Here is a 9474-nt window from a genome sequence, read left to right as displayed (position 1 = left end):
TTCTTCTCTTTATTTGCAAAATATTTTCTGGAAGAAAGCCTTCTCTACAGTTAGTACCCTCCTCTCCTTTTTTTGAAAAAAATAAACTTTGAGAAAATCTTATAAGTTCCTGCTCAGCTGTTGTGCGGGAAAGAGAAATGTCTAAAGCAGCAATGAAAGCATTTTAATATCAGTAGATCAATAGCTCTGGGATATACCACACAAATCAATATAGTTAATAATATAACCACTTTGCTTTGCATAATTTCTGTACTGAGTACTTACATAATACATTGTTCCTTTGTGACACCCAGAAGCCACACCAGGATTTATGATGCTCCATTAAGCAATGTCCCCGCTCCGCTCACCCCACCCCCCGTGCGCGCTTCACATTTTCCTTTCTGCATTACCTGTCTCTGCTGCTGCTATCTGGTATCAACGTTCTGGTCATCCATGAAGGTTATTTATTATTTCATAAGATATACTGCTTGGGTTTTTCCAAAGGTGTTGAAGTTTTTCTCCTGCTCTGTAGAGTAGGACTGAAACCAATGGTTTCAAGATACGAGTAAGGAGATTCTGACTAAGCATAAGAAGAACTATCTGACAGTAAGAGCTGTTCAACAATGTAACAGACTCACTCTGGAGGTTCATTGGGAGTTTTTGAGCAGAGGTTGGATAACCATCTGTCATGAGTGCTTTATTGGGATTCCTTCATTGCAGGGGATTGGGCTTTGATGACCCTTGTTGTCCCTTCAAACTCTCTGATTCTGGGATTCTAAATTGCCTTATAATGTTGCAATCTGCATGGCCTCTTGGCTTTATTTTATTTTTTTTTATAATATTTTTTATTAGTTTTATAAAATACAGAAAAAAGAATAAAGAACGCGTTATAAAAGTAAAAAAGAAAAGTTACAAATTTTTCTTACTCTTTTTTCCAAATCTGTTGGACTTCCCCACGTCCTCCCAACCCTGCATTCTCTGTGATACACAACGTCTGCAATTTGTTAACCTATCTCAATACTTATTGTATCTTCCTTTTTATCATGTTACCCAATTTCAAATGTACCATACCCCAAATCATGTACATTTTCACCTCAACACAATAAAGTTGTTTCATTATTCTATCTCTGACTTCTTGTACCTTAATTTCCATTTCTTTAATTTAACATTACTGAGGCTAGAATTTCCTAAAAGGTGCGTTTTTTAACATTCATACAACTTATAATGTTTTTCCAAATAGTCTTTAAATTTTCTCCAATCCTCCTCGAATGTTTCTTCTCCCAAGTCTCGGATTCTGCCAGTCATTTCGGCCAGTTCCATATAGTCCACCAACTGCGTGTGCCATTCCTCCAGTGTGGGTAAATCTTGTGTCTTCCAATATTTTGCAATCAAAATCCTTGCTGCTGTAGTGGCATACATAAAAAAAGTATGGCCTCTTGGCTTTAGAGTAGGGAGGGAGCAGCAGCTCACTGCTGCTGCAAGATCTCAGAACATTTTCTTTGTTTTTATGGGTCTGACTTCAACAACATTTCCCCCTCCCTCTCCTACCTGCACCCTGTTCCCCCACGAATCGCTCTGATGGTTCCAACAACCCCCTGGGGCATATCTGTTGGAGTGGGGGTGGCCACAGAAAGAAGGAAATTTCGCATGAGGAGAACTTGTGTAATTATTTCCCTGGATTAAGGCCATGACAAATGACCAGTGGAGTGACTATTCTTTTTTGTTTGTTTGTTTTGTTTTGTTTTCTGAGGAGCAATGCAGAAAGAAAGACATATATTCATTTGTAGGAGGTGATGGGGGAGGGAAACAGTAACTAAATATCAGGTTAGGATAAAGTTTGAAAATAAAACATGGCATTGAAAGATTTTTGCACATTTGAATCTGTGTACACTGTCAAGTGCTGCAGGGTTTTGCACCCTCTTCTGCTTTCTTTAGTTGTTAGCACCAAGGAGGAAGGGCTGTGATGTAGACAATAGAGCAGATTTGTTTTCTGTTGCTCCAGAGGGCAGGATTAGAATCAAGGAATTAGAAATTGCAAGGAAGCAGATTTCAGCTACACATTAGAGAAGCTAAGAATGGAACAGACTGCCTTGGGAGATGGTGAGAGCTTGTATTTTAGCAGTTTCATTGCAGTTTCACTGCATTGAGCAGAAAGTTGAATTAGATGACATCCAAAGTCCTTTCTAGCTCTAACTCCCTGCACATTAGAAGGTAAGAAGAGCCTGCTGGCGCAGACCAATGGCTCATCTAATGCAACATCCTTTTCTCACACTGGCCAACAGATGTCTCTGGGAATCCCACAAATATGAGGGAGTAGTAGGGCTGAGTACCTATTCTGGAGTTATGGAGGAGCCTACAACACAACAGAGCAAGGCAGACGGCTGCAACACTGAGAATAGCCCTTGGGGGCCTACTTGCTTTGATAAAGGAAGGATGTGAAGCTCTTTTAAGCCTCTGGCACCAGTCCATTTTTCGTAGGTTATGCGTCCTTGAGAAGAAGTAGAGTCTCCTACAGTCATCCCTTTGGCCTGAAAATAGATGCTTCTGAATTATGTATCCTCCAAGTAGGTGTACTTTTTGCACCTCTGCTGAGGTAATGTAGGAGGCACTTGGTTCCTTAAGCCCATGAAGATTCTGTCTCCAATCCTGGTGCTGTGCACCTGCTTGCCAGACAGTTTCGGGACCAATAGTTTCCTGACCACCAGCATCAGGTTTAGAGGAGGAACTAGATTTGTCTGCTTAGCTTGTAGAACTATAGACTCCAGTTCTGTGTCCTAGTCACCACAGGACTCTGAAATCATGACACTGGTTCTGCCACCAACCTCCCATCACCAACCTGTTGTTTTCCAACCAGTGGTGGATGATGGGGCAGTGGCACTTGCCTAATCTCCCAGCAGGTGGGTCACTGCTGCTTAATATGTGGGATGGTGGAAGGATCAAGGTGATTGGGAGGTCAACATTGTGCAAACACACAGGCAGGATCACCACTTGCCAGGAGGTCACATAAGAATCATCACTTAACCCCATAATCCACTGGTACTTCCAATTTATGGAAGGTGACTGCTTGCATTTGAATCTATGGAACCTCTTGCATGCTTCAGAACCATGGAAAATCAGGGGACTTCAGAAATGATTGCCAGAGAGTGATATCTTCCTAAATGGGATTCTTCAAAGAGCACACCACAGACGCTTCATTTCTAATTTAAAGGTAAGCTATGTAAGTAAGTGAAATCCATCCGGTATTCAGACAAAAAAACCCTCACTTTAATGTGATAGATATGGTAGAATCAATAACAGGTACAAAATACACATTCCATCACCATGATTCCTTGTTGCTTGAAGATTAAGAGAGGCATTTTGAGATTCGCAGTATGTTTTCTTCTTATGTAACAAGCAGATGAGTTTTAAAATGCTGAAGAAAAAAATTAAGTCACAACATTACCTGAGTAAATTCAATTTGCTAAATCCCATTTAGTCAACTCGGAGAGCTGTTTTCTGCCAACATCAGCTGCTTGGCTTGCAGTCAGTAATGAGATTACTACAGCAGATAATGGTTGTGACTAGTTACATTATGACTGGTGGGGTATTAGCAGCTACTGCAAATGTGTTCTTTAAGCAAAATGGCTCTTGAGTAGATTGAGGTAGCTCTTAATTCTTGAGCAAAAGGAAGCAATGAAACGGACATGTGTCAAGAACACCCAATCTCTTTGCTCAGTTTCATTGCCACCTTTCATTCTTCTTTGCCTGTACCCTGTTAATATCATTGGCTTGAGGAACGCAAGTGAGTGTTCTTCTACATTTTGTTTGTCTGGCACATTTCTCACCCTTCTTAGCTTAAGCAGCTGGTGTAGTTGTAGTGGTTAGAGTGTTGGACTAGGGCATGTGAAAACAGGGTTTGAGTCGCACTCAGCCACAGAGCCTACTGACTGGCCTTGGAACAGCCACTAGCTCTCATCCAGACCGACTGCGTAGGGAGGGGGTTGTGAAGGTAAGATGTGGAAATAGAGAAGCATGCACACCACCTTAAGTTTTTTGGAGAAAATATGAGATATAATAATAATAGATAAATGAGCAACAGTCCTCTAAGAATAATTTAGACACTGAAATACTGACTTGCTCAAGGCCACTCAACAAGATGCATGACTAGATGCATGTTTGGAATGCAGCTCTTAAGAACAGCACAGTGGCCAATCTACTCCAGGATCATGTTCCTGCAGGCATCTGGTTGACCACTGTGAGATACAAGCATGACCAGAGCACAAGGGCAGTTTCCCCTGCTGCGGTATTCAGCAAGTGGTATTCAGAAGCAATACTGCCCCCAACTGTGGTGGCAGAGTGCGAGTCATAAAGGCTAGTAGCCATTGATAGCCCTATCACCCATGAATTTGTCTGATCCTATTCTAAAGCCAGCAGCAAGACTGGGAGTTCACACCTCCCATCATTATGGAATGCCATAATTTTGTCACTCAGGGAATGTACATTTCCAGGATTGACTTTATATAAATAATAATAATAATAATTTATTATTTGTACCCCGCCCATCTGGCTGGGTTTCCCCAGCCACTCTGGGCGGCTTCCAACAAAGATGAAAGATACACTAAAATGTCACATATTAAAAACTTCCCTGAACAGGGCTGCCTGTTGTAAATACTCTCCTCTGCAGCAATTCTCATTTATATATAATAATATATAATAATTCTTGTAATATATATAATGGAATATATATTATTCAAACATAATTTTAAGATTTAAAACTCTTAACTCTCTTCCCCCTCTTTATGTGGTTCTTTACATTTCTCTTCATCTTCCTGCATACTCCAAATTACCTCTATATATCTATTTCCGTATGTATCCTATATGTATATTGAAACTGCAAGTTTTTACATTATTCCTGCCAATGTCTTAATCTGTTTACAGTTTGTTTGTAAATACTCAATAAACCATTTCCATTCCTTTCTTTAAAAATAGTTATCTTGATTTCTTATTCTCCCAATAAGTTTCACCATTTCTGCGTAGCCCATTAACTTCTGTATCTATTCTTCTTCTTTCCATTTTTGGGCAAATAACATTCTTGCAGCTGTGGTTGCATACATAAATACATTTCTATACAGTTTAGGTGGTTCTGATCTTATAATTCCCAAAAGAAAAGCTTCTGGTTTTTAAAATAAATATGACCTTAAACATATTTTTTCAGTTCATAATATATCACTTCCCAGAAAACTTTAACTTCATTGTAAGTCATATGAAAAAAGGTACCTTCTTTCTCTTTACATTTCCAGCACATATTGAATTTAGATTTATATATTTTAGCCAATCTACTAGGTGTTAGGTACCATCTATATAACATTTCCATAAAGTTTTCCCTTAAACTATAACATGCTGTAAATTTTATATCCATATTCCATAAATGTTCCCATGCATCCATTTCTATATTATGCACTGGCGGAGGAAGAGGTGGGGGGGGGAGTGCACCGCCCCCAGCAGTGCGATCCTAGTGGGTGCCATCACAGCTGCCCCCCTCACACTGGGCGCCATGCCCCTACGGGTAGTACACCATGCCCCCAGGATGTGCGCCACACCCCTACGGGCGGTGCGCCTCACCCCTGGGACATGTACCAGCCCCACCCCAGCCTGCTCTCTGCCCCCCGGTGCTGGAGCATGAAGCTCCACCACTGATATTATGACCAATATCTATTGCCCAGTGTATCACTAAAGATTTCACATGTTCATTCTTTGTCTCCCATTCCAATAACATCTTATATATTTTAGATATCACTTTAACATTACAGTTTAACAGGTCACTTTCTAGTTGTGATGTTTGTTCCCCAAACCCCCACTTTATATCCTTTTTAAATACTTCATTCAGATGATTATATTGTAACCATGTTGTTAACATCTCTGATAAATCCTTACATTCTTTTAATTTAAATTCTCCACCTTCTTCTCTCAAATTTCTGTAAGTTGCCCAATTTTCCATCATATTTTTCTTTTTCACTGCTACGACTTCCAAAGGTGACCATCAATCTGAAGATTTTTCTGATAATGCATTTTTATTCCTCTGTCTTTAACTCTTTTTGAATTAAACGTTACCATACCGTCACCTGGCAGCTTTTCTGTTTTTGTTTTTTGCTTTTGCTTACTTTGCTTTTACTCAAAAACATTGTTGACACCTGTACTGATCTCATCTTCTCTCAATAAAATCAAATTAGTAGGTCCTTTTATTATTGTTGTTTCACTCAATTCTACTGTCAAATCTTCTAGAACGCCTCTCAATCAAAGAACCAGTTCTTTTGGATTCAATTCTAAAATGGCCATTGCATCCAGTGTCTGTTCATGAAGTACCTACCGCTTCCATATCTTTCATCCTTTCTTGCTCTCTATTTGCTTCTCTTACCTCAATGTGTACTTTCTTAGAAGATTCTTCTAAAGGTGAGGTTTCGAGCTTTAATTCTTGCACTGTTTTCTCCAATTCTAATGTTTTATGAAACAATTATTTAATATCTGTTGTTATATTTTCAACTGCTGTGGTGTTACCATCTTTTTTTATTCCAATCTCTGTATTCCAGCTTTCATTTCTTTCCTCATTTCCAATAAAATTGTTGTTAAATCAGACTTTGTTCCCCTTCTGTAATTGAACCCATTATCTGATCTGGAGTTGTTGTTGGACCAGAAGGTTGCTTTTTTGCTGTGTTTGCCATAATGTTTCAAATAAAATTCTTAGAATTTTGCAAAATGAAGTTTTACTTCCTCTTTTTATGTACTTGTAGTTTCAGCAAATAGTGGTATTACCTCCTTCTGAATATAGGATATATTAAAGGCTGAAATAAAAAAAACAACACAAATTCCCCATGTGGTTATTTTTTCTACCACACTGTGTCGTAGTTCCTTAGTTTATGACCTTTTATTTATCACTTGTTCTTTTGTTTATCTTTCCTGCTTCCTGTTATTCCTCCTTCACCCAGACACAGTCACAAGCTTTACACAGTATCTCAGAAAGTTCCAGCAGATTCCACCTTTTACACAAATATAAATTGTAATCCAATTAAAAGAAAAGCTGATGTAAAACCATACAAATCCACAATAATTTTATTTCTTCAGCTCCTTGCACAACTTCTTCATTATCCAATCTAGGGAGAATTAAAATGTCTGACCAACAAAACTCTCCTTCCTTCTTCAGCCCACCCATCAAATAATCCAATTAATTTATCTTTTAACAATTGTTCACAAAGCCATATAATCCAAACCCACACAAATCCAAAAAGAGAGGGAAAAGAACACAAAATGTATCCACCAAAAAGAAAAACGACAGTTTCAAAAGCTTTCTTTAGATAGTGTCAGCCCCCCCCCCCAAAAAAAAAGTTCTAATCCTGGCACTTCCCAATATTAAAGTTCTAAAATCTATACTTGTGATATCTGTCTCTTGAATCACATGGAAATGGAAAGCAAAGGGAAAGGGGGGGAGGAGATATTCATAAACCTCAGTTCTATAAATCATAAAATCCAGGTCATCTTTTCATCTTCCCACTGCTCAAAATAACTTTTCCAATTGCAGTTTGGTGGACTTACCAGAAGATACTTTCAAAAATAAAATGGGGGGGGGCATCAAATTTTGTACAGTCTTAACTCAGTTCATTTACTGGTATTCTTGTGTTCAAACACATTAGCGGGTAGATATTTATTCTTTATTCTTTTGTTTCCCCAGAAGATTTTATTTCATGCAGTTCTATACCCACGTCTGGGGAGAGGGGCTCCTTTTTTCCTTCCTGGTGCAGCTCAAATTATCTCATAATCAAAAAAATTATATCCTTTTAACCTTTCGAATTGGTTCCTGATCCTTATATTTTACAGAGGTCACCGCTTTGATGACGGATCTCAAAGCTTTTTGCTGTGTGGTCTTGTACTCAGCGTGTGTCTGCATTCAATCCTGGAGCCCATTCACCTCCCTCCAGAGCTTTGAGAACTTCGTGAGAAGGTTCACCAACACTCCTGGACCCTCCAGAACCCAAACTAAAACCTTCAGGGAGGGTTTAGTAGGTGTGTTGCCTTTGCCACCTTCCCTTCTCCTCACAGCAAATGGGTTGCTGGAGACGACCGACCGATCTCTGTCGTCCACCATTGCCTGCAGCAGACCCTGAAGTCCCACTGGGGCACTTCAGACCATTGTGTGGAAATTTTGTCTAATATGTCCAAAGAATCATCAATATGTCTGCTGGTATAGCCCAAAGTTTTCTGAATGTGTTCTCTCCCTCATACACACACTCATCAACATGGCAAAATAAAAACAACAACAAAATGTGAAATGTACACTTCTCATTTAAAGATAGATAGATAAACACACACACCATTTCCCCCCATCTTATTTTAACTATACTGGCTGCATTGAATACTTTCTGGTTAAAGAGATAACATCAAACAAACATCAAAGTTATTCCTTTCTTTTAATAAGAAATTTTATTTCACTAGAAACAAAATGGTCAATTATCTTGCATATGAGTACAAGTTATTTTTGCACAAGACAAATGCCTTGCTTGATGAACGTTTCCCAAGATAGCAATATATTTGTCTCCAGGAGAACAGTTGATACATGAGAAATTGCATTCCTTTTTTTAAAATAGTGTTTTATGTGATATAACAAAAAATATCACATAAAAATAACCACACCATAATCCTTAGATCAACTTTATATACAATCCATAACAATTCTCAAAGATGAGATTTCTAAAATTCCCTGACTTCCCTCCACTCCCCTTCTTGGTTCTTTTGTTTTACATTTGTTCATGCACGTCCATAATATCTTCAATTCACAATAATTTCCAATTTTATACATTATTCATCATATTACAAGTGTTTTTCAAAATCCTGCTAATGTATAATAGTATACACAGTGCTTTGGAAATATGCAATAAATATTTCTCGTTTTTCAAATTACTGTCCTCTTATTTTGTTGGGTTTCTAATTAATTAATCAATTCTACATAGTCCATTCATTTGCTTTACCAATCTTCTTTATCTTCTTTGGTGGGAGCTGCTTCTCTTTCAAATTCTGGGATGATCATGGTCGAGCAGCTGCTATCAGATACAGGAGGAAATTCTTTTGCTCTATGAAAACATTTAATCCTGGATAAACCAGTGTCAAGGCTTCCATTTTTTTTAACAAAGGTTATTTTAAGCATTTTCTTCAAATCATTATATATCATTATCCAAGCTTTTAAAATAACCTTACATTGCCACCACATATAGTAGCCTCTCAAATGAGTCACTCTCCTTTTCTGTTTCATTTCCAAAATAGCCATAGCGCCCCAGAGCAATTCCCACGAGGTGCTGGTTTCATCTACCACCACCTTTTGTTCCCCCTGTATTTTCCTCAAACCTCGTACCTCTTCTTGTTCCACCTCAGTGGTTTTAACATTCAGTTCTTTAAATTGTCCCATCACCTGTGTCAGTGAATTCACATTTTTCTCCATTTGAGAAGCTACCATACTCACCATTTTTATTA

The sequence above is a fragment of the Podarcis gaigeae genome (assembly GCF_964106915.1).
Source record: "Podarcis gaigeae genome assembly, chromosome: Z".
NCBI classification, from domain to species: Eukaryota; Metazoa; Chordata; class Lepidosauria; order Squamata; family Lacertidae; genus Podarcis; species Podarcis gaigeae.
Note: the sequence above shows the minus strand (reverse complement) of the source record.